This window comes from Triturus cristatus, chromosome 8 (genome assembly GCF_964204655.1).
Source record: "Triturus cristatus chromosome 8, aTriCri1.1, whole genome shotgun sequence".
In the NCBI taxonomy this organism is placed as follows: Eukaryota; Metazoa; Chordata; class Amphibia; order Caudata; family Salamandridae; genus Triturus; species Triturus cristatus.
In genome coordinates, this window is record NC_140591.1 from 451,944,065 (window position 1) to 451,958,123 (window position 14,059).

A 14,059-nucleotide genomic window follows, 5' to 3' on the forward strand; every position below is an offset into this window, starting at 1 on the left:
ATTATGAGAAAGATTTGTTTCATCAAACAAGTGGGATTGCAATGGCTTCCCATTTTGTACCCTTGTAGGCCTCAATGTTTATCGGCTGGTTTGAGACAGAGCATTTGAAAATAGAATACCTTGTTTTGGAATACCAAGTTCTTTTATGGCTATGGTTCATTGATTATATTTTTCTAATTTGGAAAAAGAATGAAGATGAATTGTATATATTTCAAAAGTGTTTGAACCACAATTCAATGAATGGGGAATTAATCTTAATCTAAGAAGCAAATCTTCTCCATGCGTCTATGAGATTTGTATCAGAGAAATTAGTATCAATAGTAGGGTTCACAGGAATCCCACATTAGTTAACAGCATACTGCACTATGACTCGGCTCATCCTATTCATCAAAACACTAATATTCCTCATGTTGAGCTTTTAGATGACGATTATAAGAAGGACACAACAAATACCAGAAAACACTTTCTAGAAAGAGGTTATCAGGAGAACGTTTTGAAATAGGCCTTGCATAGGGTCAGTGATACCGCGAAAGATGACTTGCTGTACAAACCCAAGGTTTCTTGGAAATCTAAAATTATATCTGATAAAAGCTCAGAGAGATTTGTCACTTACTTTTAACAGTGAAAGTACTAGAGTTATTGAAATATGTTTAAGGAAAATCTAAAGTGACTTTCAAACTTGGTAAATCTTGATGGGAGGAGTACTTTATATACATGGATTTCACAAATGTGGAAATTGCATCTGTTGTCCACATACAGAAGGGAAACAAGCATTTGCAATGCAATAGGTCTCGCATTTACGCAAGTTTAAGCTATTGGCATTGTAAATGACAATGCCTTTAATTTGTTTTAGAAACGAAAACGAAAACAAAAATAAAAAGGCATTGTTATTTGCAATGTCCATAGCGCATACTTGCGTAATGCGAAACCTATTGTATTGCAAATGCTTGTCCTGTTTGTAGTGACAGAATCTGAGGAGGCGGTCATAGGATGCAGGGCGACAAAATTGGTTGTCGCACCGAGTGCCAACAGCACTAATGCCGGCCCTGACTATGACAGCTGGTGGCGGTTCTCCTAGGCAAAAATGAGTAAGATCAGTAAGATGCTTCAGACTTTATGAGAAAACTATATGGGCCAGATTGAAGGATGAGTAACTGGAATGTATTCCTCACTTGTTCACTATCTCTCTCGGTGGCCACCAAGGTTTGAGAATTAATGCCAGAGTACAGTACCTGGTTGGTGATGTGTGAGGTTTTGCATGTGGGGGGGTTAAGTACATGGATAAGATTCTTGACCTTCGACAACCAGGTAGAGTCACGAACATACAATACATAATATACACTAGGGTATATTAGGAACAAATCACACCATCTCCCCACCATACCAGGATGTGATAACCCTCCTCTCTACAGGTCATCACCACAGACCAATGTACTGCTAAGAGGTGCATGCCCCCAAAATAGGGAAACCAGAACTACATTCATCTTTGTTACTTTATGTCAAAAATGACCACTTTTGATTTCTTTGTGCACGTCACGTTCAAAAAACGAGTAAAATGCACTAAAAAAGCTGCTGTCAAAGTACCGTCGTGTGAACTGAGAAGGACTGAGGTAGTTATGGCCTGTAACAGCGTAGTGTTGAAGAATGCCAGTGTACATGGAACACTACACTTGCACCACAATCTGCTCTGTGAGAGGTCATCTGTAAGTGCTAGAGATACGAGGCACGGATTGCATTCTACACTCACATACATTCATGTATTAAAAGGCGTATACATTTGTCACTGTGACCTTAGTGCTACTATGAACATTTCAAACATCGATTTTGTGTGCCCTGCACTTTACAATCTCTCCCCAGCAGCAGGGAGAGCCGTTACAAGTGGTGCGAAGTGTTTGTTATGGCACCCAGTAACTAATTACTGAGGCCCTGTGGCTCAGTGGTGGTGAGGGGTTTTTAAAGATGAAAACAATACCAGATGATCCGTATTTATTAGAGCTAATAAATAACTGCATATGTGATTTTTTTTCTACCAAAAAGGGGAACAAAGGGGCATATTAACAAGCCAGGCGATAAAATTATCGCCGCTTTAGAAGCGGCGATAATGGGATTGATAATATGCTCTATGGAATTCCAATTGAAGCCCATGTTAGACGTCCTTCACATTTAACATGGGTTTCAATTGGAATTGTATCGCCTGGCTTGTTAATATGCCCCTAAGTGTGGTTTGGTCCTTTCCGCACCAAAATCCGCATGCGCCTGTCTGCACGGGCATTTGCTCTGTATAATTTTGATAGTTTATAATCCGCCGACATTCACCAAGGTAAAATGGCGGCTGATGGCCATAATTATTGCTAAAGTCGTGCTTCCGGTCTCGTGCAAACTCGTTTGCTCAATGACAAAAAAAACAGGACAAAAAAAACATGCCATTCATAATGAGGGACGGGGTGAAAAGTCTGCTCCCCTCAAACCCCTGGATAAATTTCGCCACTTCAAACCTGCTGATATTTAATGGAGAGAGAATGCCCGGTAAATACCGCACTGCGTAGATTTTGGTGCAACAAGCACTTAAATGCTACAACAAAAAATCGCATGTTGTGCTCATTTGGAGAGGGAACATCGGAATACGTGGTTGTTATGTTGAAATAGGCTACACCCCTACGGGAATCTCTTTACAGGCACCTTACTGGATAAAGAGGGAGAATAAAATCATAAGAAAAAAAGTGCTTCTGTATTTTATCACTAATGAGATTTTTATAAGCAATTTGCGATTTGATTGTGAACATTTTTAAACATATTTGGGATCTCTCAGAAACAAGCTGACTCGATGGTAAAAAGCGGTTGGCAATTACGATGTCACATGTACAGAATTTGGAGCGCAATTAATGTGCAGCTAGTTACCAGCAAGTTGAGCTAATTTATTTCAGGTGTGAATGTCGATAAAAAGCATTGTCGGCTGCAGCTCCGGAACAAAAAGGCATCAGCATTCCTGATTGTGGATATTGATGGCATGCCTTGGTGAACACATGGGCGATTTTGTAAATGTTGTTTCCTTTTACACCACAGCCTCAATAGATCTGTGCTCTGTTCAACGCAGCGAACATGCAGCTTGCATCAGTGGAAACTGAGCCGTCAGGCAAAAGGCTGCATCGAACCTGAAACTTGGTCTGACTACCGGTGACCGAAAACGGATGCGTGGCCGAAGGGCTGGGCGAGAAGGGAGGGGGGGAATGCCAGCATCGAAGGAGCCTAATTAAAGCTGAAAAGTGACAAGACTGCGCGAATAAACAAGCTGCGATGAGGTGGGGAGAGAAGGGAGGGGGAAGGTCAATCCAAGGAGCAGAAAGGAAACTGATTAGAAGGGAGGGTGTAGTGTGAAAAGAGCGGGGAGAGAAGGGAGGGTGTAATAAAAAACAAAGGAGCCAAAGCTATAGAGAAGGGAGGGGGGGAGTGGGAGCAGCTGTGCACGTGCATGTGATCGTGCACTCAAGGTTTAGGCCAGCCCAAAGACTGTGGGTAGCACTTTGAAAATCCCACATACAAAATGTCTCTTCGAGCCTTTGGCTCAGCGAGACCTAAAAAACTGTCTTTTGGGACTGTGAAAGGGTTAAGAGTTACCCGATTAAGGAACGTTTAAATTGCAATAGTAATGAATGCATATATGTAATAACTTGTGCCTGTTTAAACAAACATTTGCAATGCAATCGGTCTCACCATTGGGACCTTATATGTATTTAGCTATGCAGCACATTAGCCTGGGTGCTGAAACATCTACTGTTCTTTAACATGGAGGGAAAGTAAGCACCAAACTACGTGACACGCCAGATATAGGAACACATGGAGAGAAATAGTGCCTTTCAGCAAGAAATGGTATAGTCCAAAGCTCTGTTTTTAATATAAAAGCAGGACCTTCGGTGGTCAGATCACTGAAAATGCAAGATTTGAAAAAAATATTATTGTCTACGGGTGCTCATGGAAGACAATTTCTATGGATTGGAATCTAGAGAATGCTAAAGTGATTCTGGTATTTTACTGACCTCTGCTGGTCGTTTTCTAACAAGAAAGTTAAATAGAGGCAGTTTCCAGAAACATTTAAAAAAAGAAAGACACTCAGCAGAAAGCAATTCTGGTATTTTAGTGACATCTGCTGGTCGTTTTCTATCAAGACAGTTAAATAGAGGCAGTTGAACAGAAAGAAAGTCCGTAAGCGGAAGCAGACAAGTCCTAGGGATGATCTCCAGAGCCCACAAAGTACATACACAGATAAGTATATAATAAGTATATACTAAAGTATATACAAGAGGTCTCGAATGCTCAACCTAAAAATTATGTGGGGTCCACTATGAGACGGGTGAAAGAAAGATGGACGGAGCACCTAAGGACTTTGAAAAACCCAAAGGAGAGATACCCAATGTCTCTGCATCTTAAGTTTTCTGACTGTAAGGGTAAACTGGGATGGGTGGGTGAAAATCCAAAGAGATTGCATAGTCATCAATTTTAGTAACCCCCTGACTGTACAAGCAATTGCAGGCCAGTTTTCTAGCACCCATGCACCGCGCACTGAAGTCCGAGCTCATACTCTGGACTTTTTCTATCCAGGCAATCACATCCCACCTTGGACTCCAGTACACAGGGCCCCAATAAATAGATTCCAACCCTACCAAATAGCAGGTCAACCCCTTAGACCTCTTTCTAACATCCCAGTGGCAAACAGATATGGGCCCCTCAGGGAGGTGGATTGACTCGGGTTGCGCCACAACCCTAACATTGGGATGGGGGGTTCAAGTGGGGGAGCAGGGGGTGAATACTAGTGGGCAACAGACACCGCATACCCACAGTAGCAACGAAGATGAACCAGGGGACCAACAGTTCTCATCTCTCTGAGGACCTTTAGATCATAACGAAATAGGTGTAGCCATGCATAATAATCCATCTTTAACTCCTCTGGATCATGTAACCCCTAGCCTAGCTAGGAGTGCCCCTACAACGGAAGAAGCTGAAGTAATCCCTATGGCTCAGCCAGCTGTTATCCGAAGTCCTAGTAACAACTGTCATGATGCACTTGGTGGCAATCCCTCCGCCGTTCATAAGCTAAGGATTCTATCATGGAACATCGCTGGAATAAAAAATAAACTTCACTGCCCAGATTGGGGACAGTTTGTTGGCACCCACGATGTGTGTATGTTTCAGGAGACTTGGGCAAGAGAGGATATAGTGAGGGGGGCTATGCAACCTTCAACGTGCAGGCCACCTCAGGGGGAAGAGGCAGACCCTCGGGGGGCTTATGCACCTGGGTTGCTACCCACCTGGATTGCACTGCGGTTCAGTTGAATACCGCATCCAACGATATCCAGTGTATTGTACTTTCCCCTCCAGCTTAAAACTTGCTCTTATTAACATCTATTCCTGTCCTGTAAACATCACACAGGAATCCCCGACCACAGACTTACTTAACCCCTTCAGTGCCCATGACGAGATAGTCTCGTCATGGAGCGCGGTTGCGCTGTGCCCATGACGAGACTATCTCGTCATGAACCCCGCCCGCTAATGAAACGCCCGGCACAGGGCGTGGAAAGGGCGGGGCACTGAAGAGGTTAACACCTTCATCACTACAGCACTCCTGAATGCTAGATTGATTATTGGGGGAGACCTTAACTGCCAATACAAGCCCCTGGCTGCCCCTACTGATGCCCTCTCTAGCGATGAGGATAGTCTTTGGCTAATCCCTGATCCTCAAATTCCACCGGTAAAGGCCTGGACTCCTCTGGTACTCCAGATAAATGCAGTCTGACCAGCCAGGGAAGCTAATCTTTAACAGACCAGGACAATCTTCCCTGCTGGATTATATTTTAGTGGAGACAAGCATTTGGCGGTGGGTGGTCGACTTCGCTGTCATGCTAAGACTTTACAGTGATCATAACGCCCTGATAGTGGAGATGGAGCCTCCAGAACTTTACAATCCCATGACTATTGGCACCCTTGCAGGTACCAACTTAACACTTGCCAATATTCGAAGGAAAATCAGGTGGGGAAAACTCAAGCAGTCACCAGATAAGGCAGACGCATTATATTCTCTAATCATCCCGTCCTTAATGCAAATGGAGTCGGCTGCTGCAACACTCAACAAACCATTAGTAGACTAGAGGCACTGCATGAAGAACTGTCAACAAGCCTGACCAATATTTTTAACCCTTTGACACATTCTAAGCCCAACAAGGCTACGAAGCAAGCCTCTTGCCGCAAGGCAAAGGGTGCCCTCATATTTGCTATTAAACTTAAGGATAGATCCTTAATCAAATCAAGCAAGGCCGAGTATCCAGATAGTATCAAGCTACCCACGAAGAACTGGGGGCTTGAAAGGTGGGATGACATTAAGGCAGCACTCTTTAATAGGGACATGAAGAAGTTTTGGTCATTAGTGAGCGCAGACAGCAGTATAGAGAATTCAGCGTTAGAGCCAAACATCGCTGCAGGTGCATGGAAGTTGCACTTCCAAGTTCTCTATTCTACTGAGGAACCCACAGAGCCCAAAGACGCAGCGTCTTTAGCAACTTTAGGGAATCCCAATGAAGACCCCCAATGGATTACTCTCAAAGAAGTTTTCAACGTAATTAAGAAGCTCCCCCTAGGAAAGGCCCTTGGTTTGGATAAGATCCTTGGGGACTTATTCATGTAGGAACCTAACATCTGGGGACCCTAACTTTGGGCAATATTTGTTAGGCATGAAGAGCCTGGATACGTGGCTAGAGGCCGATCTTCCCAATCTTCAAGAAAGGCTCACCCCTCTTGCCCTCCAACTATAGGCCGATCAGCCTGATAGATGTCACCCAGAACTTGTTCGCCAGGACTCTCCTTGAGCGACTCCACTCTTGGATGGAAGAACGTGAAGTTCTGAGTGCGCATCAGGCTGGGTTTCGGAAGAATATTTCCACCATTGATCAGCTCTTCAGGCTCCAACTATTATACTGGAAGACGGTGTCAATAGAACGTGACAGCCTCTATTTGATATTTGTTGACCTTAAATCGGCTTTCGATCTGGTCCCCTGAGCCAAACTGTGGGAGGTTCTTGAGCAGCTGGGTATCCCGCCCTACCTGTTGTCACTGATTATGCGATTGCATACAGGCAACTTTGCCCAAGTCAGATATGGGAAATCCGGAGAATTGACCCCCCGCTTTCCAGTTAACAGTGGAGTGTGTGCTGGCCCCAACCCTGTTTTGCCTTTTTATTAACGCTCTGGTGGCCCAATTAAACGAAGTAGCGGACAATGACGCCCCGAAGCTGGTGTAAGGTAGGGTGCCAGCAATGATGTTTGCGGACAACACTTTGCTGTTGTCTAAGTCCCCTAAGGGCATTCAAAGGATCCTGGACAGTTTCTCTTTATTTTGTAAAAATCGAGGGTTGGAGATTAATACAACAAAGACCAAATTCATAGTCTTCAACCCAGACAAAACATCTCGCCCAAACCCCTCTTTAAATGGCACCTTGTTAGAGAGGGTGACTGTCTTTGAATACCTTGGTGTCACGTTGTCCAAAACGTTCGAATGGGGCCCACAACTAGACAAGGCAGGCTTGAGGCTAGCGCAGATGGTGGGGGGAATCACTAAAATCTTCAGTAATTCCCTATACAAACCGCCTGGCCCGGTTGCTGAAATATATAAAGTACAAGTAAGGAGTGCTGTAATGTACGGGGCGGAACTATGGGGTCACCGCCCTTCTGTCGGATTAGCCAAAATAGAGAACCAATTTATGAGAAAGCTCTTGGGCTTACCGCCTAGCACTCCCCTCATTCCCCTGCGCCTGAATCTAGGAATCAAACTCATTGCAGAGGAGATCGGACTAAGACCACTGACCTTCTGGTGCAGACTGCGGGCGACCCCTGAACTAGCATCTTACCAAACAGAACTCAAGGGGGTCCTGGGACTTTCGGGGGCTGGAAAATTGCCATGGTTCAAGTACATCAAAGACGCATGCACCAGAATAGGCATGCCTAACCTGTGGAGTAATCCCGAGGAAGTGTCCCCAATAATATCTCGACTTCAATTTGTAAGAGCATATAGATCGCTCAAACTAGTCGATCTGCAGGGGAACACCAAACTCGGGCACTTAACGGCTGATTTTCTTAACATGAAAGCAGAGTATCATTTTGAGCCTTTTCTGGATGATATACAGCCCTTTATGACTAGGAAGCTGTATATCCAGTTTAGAACAGGGACCCTCCCCGGTAATGCTTTTACGAATAAATGGTCAAAAGATCCCTCTGTTGGGTGTCCCGCTTGCAAAAGTCCTGATGAGACCGACATTCATGTTCTTTTTTTTGCCCTGGCTACAAATCTGCCAGACAGCATTGGCTCATACCATTATGTAGAAACATAGGCTGTACACAGTGTTTGGAGGTGTATAGAATTCTAAGATCTGACACCCCCCCCCCCCCATAGTTTTTTGCCGATTCCTCAATTCTATGTGGCACAGACGTAGGGCCTTTTTTAATACATCTCAGCAACTGTAAACAAGCATTTGCAATGCAATAGGTCTCGCATTTATAAGAGTTTGAGCTATTGGCATTATAAAATTACAATGCCTTTTATTTATGTTTTGGTTTTAAAACAAATAAAAGGCATTGTCATTTACAATGTCAGTAGAATAAACTTGCATAAAAGCAGTGTGCGGCATGCAGCAGTGTGTGGCGTGCAGCAGTGTGCGGCGTGCAGCAGTGTGAGGCGTGCAGCAGTGCGCGGCGTGCAGCAGTGCGCGGCGTGCAGCAGTGTTTCGTGTAGCAGTGTGAGGCATGCAGCGCTGTGTCGCGTGCAGCGGCGTGCAGCAGTGTGCGGCGTGCAGCAGTGTGCGGCGTGCAGCAGTGTGTTGGTAGCTGGTGGCAAATGGAATGCGCGTGGTTGTGAGCGTAACCGCCACCCGATCCGCCGGGGAAGCCTTTGGGAGCATTTTCTGAAGCCCCTACATAAGTCCCGCTGAGCGATCACTTACGCGATAGCCAGGCGAGACCTCAAAACGGGCAGTAAGGCATAATCACCAAAATACTTTGAAAGTCTTATCACAGCACAAGCAGCAGCAGGTCTCTCAACGCAGGAGCAGAGATAGCTAACAGTGGGGTTAGTTGCTGCCCATGTAGGTAAAGTGAACGCAGCACTTTAATGTGAAACAATATTGTGTTATGTTGTACATGAATAGTGTTTTACTTTTTATGTCTGAAAATTACAAGTATGTGAACAACTCCATAATTGTTGTTGCATTCTCCACAACCAAGATGTCATCAGTCTGGAGGACAATAATTAGTTGAGGAACTTAAGGGCACCTTTTGCAGTTGTGCATCTGTGCAAGTAATACAGATTTTTTTTAAAACCCGAAAGCAGAATGTTGGAAAATAGTAGAATAAAATGCTGGCAAGTTTGTATGCAGAAGGGCATTATCTGAAGGATTCCGTTTTGGTCTTTTGGTTAAATTGAGCTTGGAAAACAGTATTGTTTCTGATTAAAAAAGGGCCACCTAAAAAAGGGCCACCGAAAAAAAGATACTATCTTGTAAACCATATCTACAAATTATACAATGTGTGTGTTTGTTGGAGGTTTGGGCTCGACCTGGCTCTGAGCAAAAAAAATTGCATTTTATATGTGCCAAAATATGTAAAGGATAATTTAAACAGGAGCAACAATGTCTTTTTGAATAAATGCAACATTTTTGGGTGCAATAATCGACAACCAATTCGACTCTCTGTGCGAGAAAGAATGCCTTCATATGTTTGACTGCTTTGTTAAAAGGTTGAAAGCCCCGACCTACGCGTGACACTATCAGAGCACGCTCCCACCCCCTGCAGACATACAAAGGCTGCTCTGCCCTCAGGACACATCTCCTGGTAAAACAACAGCAATTATAATGAGGGATGACGCTTAAAAGGACATTGGGGGCCAGGCCACGGTCGGAGCACCTCCCTCGGCATCCACTCGCGCAGGGCCACCAGATCAAAGGGATCCCAGCCACAACAAAAGGTAAATGTAGCCGGATAATGCGAGTTTTACATGCATGCTAAATCCACGACTTTAAAAAAGTCCGTTCAATTAATTGTCATAAACTGAGCTGGTAAACAGATTGGTGGTTAGCCTTGGTGTTGTGTTTGTTTAATGTAAGACACTTTTCAGTGAAACCTAAAGGACAGCATCTAACCTGGTTTGTTTTTTCTTCAGCTAAAAATGGAATGTTCACCAAAAAGTAAAAAAGATGATACACCCCTGAAAGAACACGGATCCTGCTCTGGTAGCATTGCATTAATGCAAAATCAATGCAGTGCTGTTCTCCAGATTCAAATCTAAGTACTGTAGCCTAAAGGTAGGCGATAACTGAACACAACTACACCTAGCTTATGATTTGAGGGCCCAAACTGTGGCCAGAAAATCTACAGATGAGCAAGAGCCGTTCGGTGGAGGGAAGTGAATAACATACCGAAAAAACAAAAATAAAAAAATAAAAATGACGGGTGGGTGAAGAAACAGATGTGAAGGGAATGAAGCACGGAAAGAACGTGGAGGGTGCCGGTAGCAAGTATTTGTTGGGGGGGGGGGCGGAGAGAGACCGACCTGTAAAGCACATGCACAGAGGACTAAAGCAAAAAAAAAAAGCACCATAAAAATGAGCAGTGAGAGAAGAGAAGCCAGCCAATCAATCAGAGTGATGGTAAGGGGCTATGCTACAGGCGAGAGACAAACGAGCTTTTTTTTTTAAAAAAAAAACTATGGAATAAGGAACAGGCAAAAGAGAGAAATAATAAAGCCAACCAATTGTAAGAAACGTGTGGGCTGCAGGCCCTTTATATTCTTGCTAAGCCCACAATATGTCTTTAGTTTCAAGTTTTTTAAAGTTGGATTTAAAGTAATCCCCTTAGGATACTGCTCCTTTGTTTAACGATAAAACGGCTCCACAGCTTAACGTGCCCACTAAACTAAACGAGGAGGGAGTGGGAGGGGGGAGTGGGGGCAGGCACAGTGGTGCGGGCCACAGTTGTAAAAGGCAGGGAGAGGGTGAGATTGAGAAAGGGAAAGATAGGGATCAAAGGAAACAAGAAGGGGGTGGCAAATGGTGTGCACTTTGATGTCCTCAGTGGCCGCGCAGCTCACTGAGGACATCAAAGCAAGTGATCAGGCAGTGCTTTTCAGGCTGCCAAATGGTGCGCGCGCCCGGCGCACATGCACTGTATTTGGAGGCCTGAAAAGCCACTGTTTGCACTTCCAAAACTCGCTTACTATAAGTCTCGCCAGAGCAGCGCTAAAGCGCTGTCTCAGCCGAGACCTAAAAATGTCCCCCGCACTTGTCGTTTTTAGTTTTAAAATTTTAAACATTTTTATCTGGTTTTAATCATCCTCGTTTTTAACTGATGTAAAGATATTGGACAAACTAAAATGTTTCTCTGGCTATATTTTATAACCTGTTATCAATGAAATTTCATCTCTCGTCTTAATAGAGCTATACATGTATACGTATTTTTTTAACTTTTTATGGCCTCTTATGACCGAAATGGTTTGTTGAGAGAGTAAACTGGATGGCATATGATTTGTAGCTATTGAAAGCATGCATAAGCACAGAAAAGCAGAAAATAAAGGAGCAGAAATTGGGAGAGCGGGAAAGCGTTTGGATTTTTAAATTCAAATCTTTTACTCATGGTTTTAACAGAGATGAAGAGCAGCATTATTTTTTAAAGGCACATTGACTCTGTAATACTAGCCGTTCTGTTTGTACAGCTTTCTTCTCCAACTCATAATTCCATGGATACCATATCTAGGAAGCTCAGAGAGAGTTGACATTGCATTTTACATATTCATATCTTGTTCCCTATGACCCTCCCTTTTGATTACATATTCGGATTGACTGTTTGTTTTGATATGAGCATTTAAGATTTTAAGAATTAAATGTAGAGGGCAAAATATGCTATTATGTACTGATTTGGTTTTCTTTCAAGATGCTGAATATGCATACGAATAACTGGTTATTGTGCTAAAGACCCACTGAACACATGTTGCAGGTACCACTTTTGCAGTCCATTGTTCCCTTTTGGTTGATATATGTATAGGGTTGGTAAAGAAAGCAAGGAATCCAGATGAGGAGCAGGTTAGCAATCTAGTCTATTGCTCTTGGAAGGTAGCGTGATCAGGCCCAGAATTGCTCTGTGAATGGCAATATGAGGGAAGGGTTGTAATGTCATGTGAGGAATCTGCATAAGTATGTACACCACTTTATCAGATGGCATTTATCATGCCTGTGAGTTGTGGAGTTGTGCATTTAATACTATCAGTTGGATCTAACTGGGTTGATTTTGAATATTTGGATGCTTGTTGTTATGAGATATGGGAGTCAGAATGCACATGTTACTCCGACATGCCGATTATAGGATCATATGCGTTTAAAAGTGGTGAGGTTGTGTTTTTTCTCTGCACTTTTAATGGGTTTTTATGGACTTTTAGGATACGGCCCCTTAGAAAATTGCTGCTGATTTGTTTGTGTTGAACTAGAGTATACACAGAGAATGTTGATCTGTCATAACACCGGAGGCAACATTCTCCGCAATATCCCGATTTAATAAAAAAAATAAAAATTAAGTGGCAAAAGTGAGCAGTCCAAGCGATCTCTGATTTTATTTTTCATAGGTTACGAGTAGGGTGTTGTTGGATTTTAAGAAGGAATAGGATAAGTCCTTTTTGCTGGATAATCCTGATTCAGATATCCTCACATTTGGTTTATTGGACATGGATCTTCCTAGCTGCTTTTTAGTTTTATGCATATATTAAGAATAGTGGATTTAATAGATGTTCTTTTTGTTTCTTCAGTCTGGCAATAAAGCTACATAAAGTATTTTTTTCCTTTTATTGTTATATTGTCATGTGTTCCCTATATAGCTCACTGTTGTTTTCCCTATGTTAATCTAACTATGTACATTGTAAGCTGCATTCACTGTGCACATATTGCCAAATATTACTTTTACTTTTGTGCCACATTGTATTTTCACACATAGGCAGCACATGTTTTTGTATTACGTTCCCTTCTTGGGATTTAGTCAGAACAGCTCATGCAAGGTCAAACATTATTGGTCCTTGATATTCTCTGTGGTCGGACACTAGCACATAAACATAATAGCGAAACCCAGCTGCTGTTTTTGAACACACATGTTTTATCATATAACCTGGGACTTGTTGCTTGATAATACAGAGCGGAGGACTTGCAGGCAAAGACAAAGTCCTGAGACGAATGGGCTGTGTCAGCTGAGATGTAGAACATCCATCTATGTATGCCAAGGTGTGGGGTTCATCACTAATCCCAGAGATCTATAAATCACTTTGCTTATATAGTGGCGGTGGGCTTAGGCAAATCTGTCAGCTAATATGACAGTGATTTTTATTGTATATGGTCTTTCAGTCATGTTAATGACATTACTGACCTGCATATATTTTCCAATTGTGGCACAATTATTGCATATTGGAGCATGATAGTTTCAATAAATATTATAAGCTTCCTTCATGCCTCTTTTCTATTTAAAAGGGGATGACCTGCAACCGCAATCCCTGGAAGGGTCGAGAGTGTTGTGTTCTGGGGTGTCAAATCACTTGTCTCTCTGGGAAGGTTAGGAGGGCAAGTGAGGCACTATCAGCTAGTCGGATTCGGGCCCATAGGTACTTATGCGGTATGGGGACTCAGTCCCTACATACTAACATTGTATGGTCCCATGCATAGTTCTGTTCCTTAGCAGAATCCCTGCAACAATACTGGATGGATAGGTAACCAAACACATTTTTTTTAATTGTCTTGCACATAACTTTATTTGAGCACATTATTAGAGGCTCAGTATAGTGAAAATGTATTTTCCACAACTTTTCAGAACTACTGTTATTTTAATATGAAGAGAAATGCAAAACTTCATGATGGAATTTAACCACTTTATGTATCCGCACTTTCACACAAAATGAGGGTCATATAAACTATTATCAGAAATCATCTGAATGATCCTTTCTAGAAAGATCGATCATCCTGTCATAGATGCTTTAGAGCAGTGGTTCTTAACCTTTC

The 14,059-nt window shown here is 43.0% G+C and overlaps 1 protein-coding gene across 8 annotated transcripts in view; it reads right to left on the minus strand.

The window, feature by feature from the left end:
• LOC146802300 (N-fatty-acyl-amino acid synthase/hydrolase PM20D1-like) overlaps positions 1–14,059 on the minus strand; it is a 257,866-nt gene that overhangs the window by 86,665 nt on the left and 157,142 nt on the right. The window lies entirely within an intron of this gene.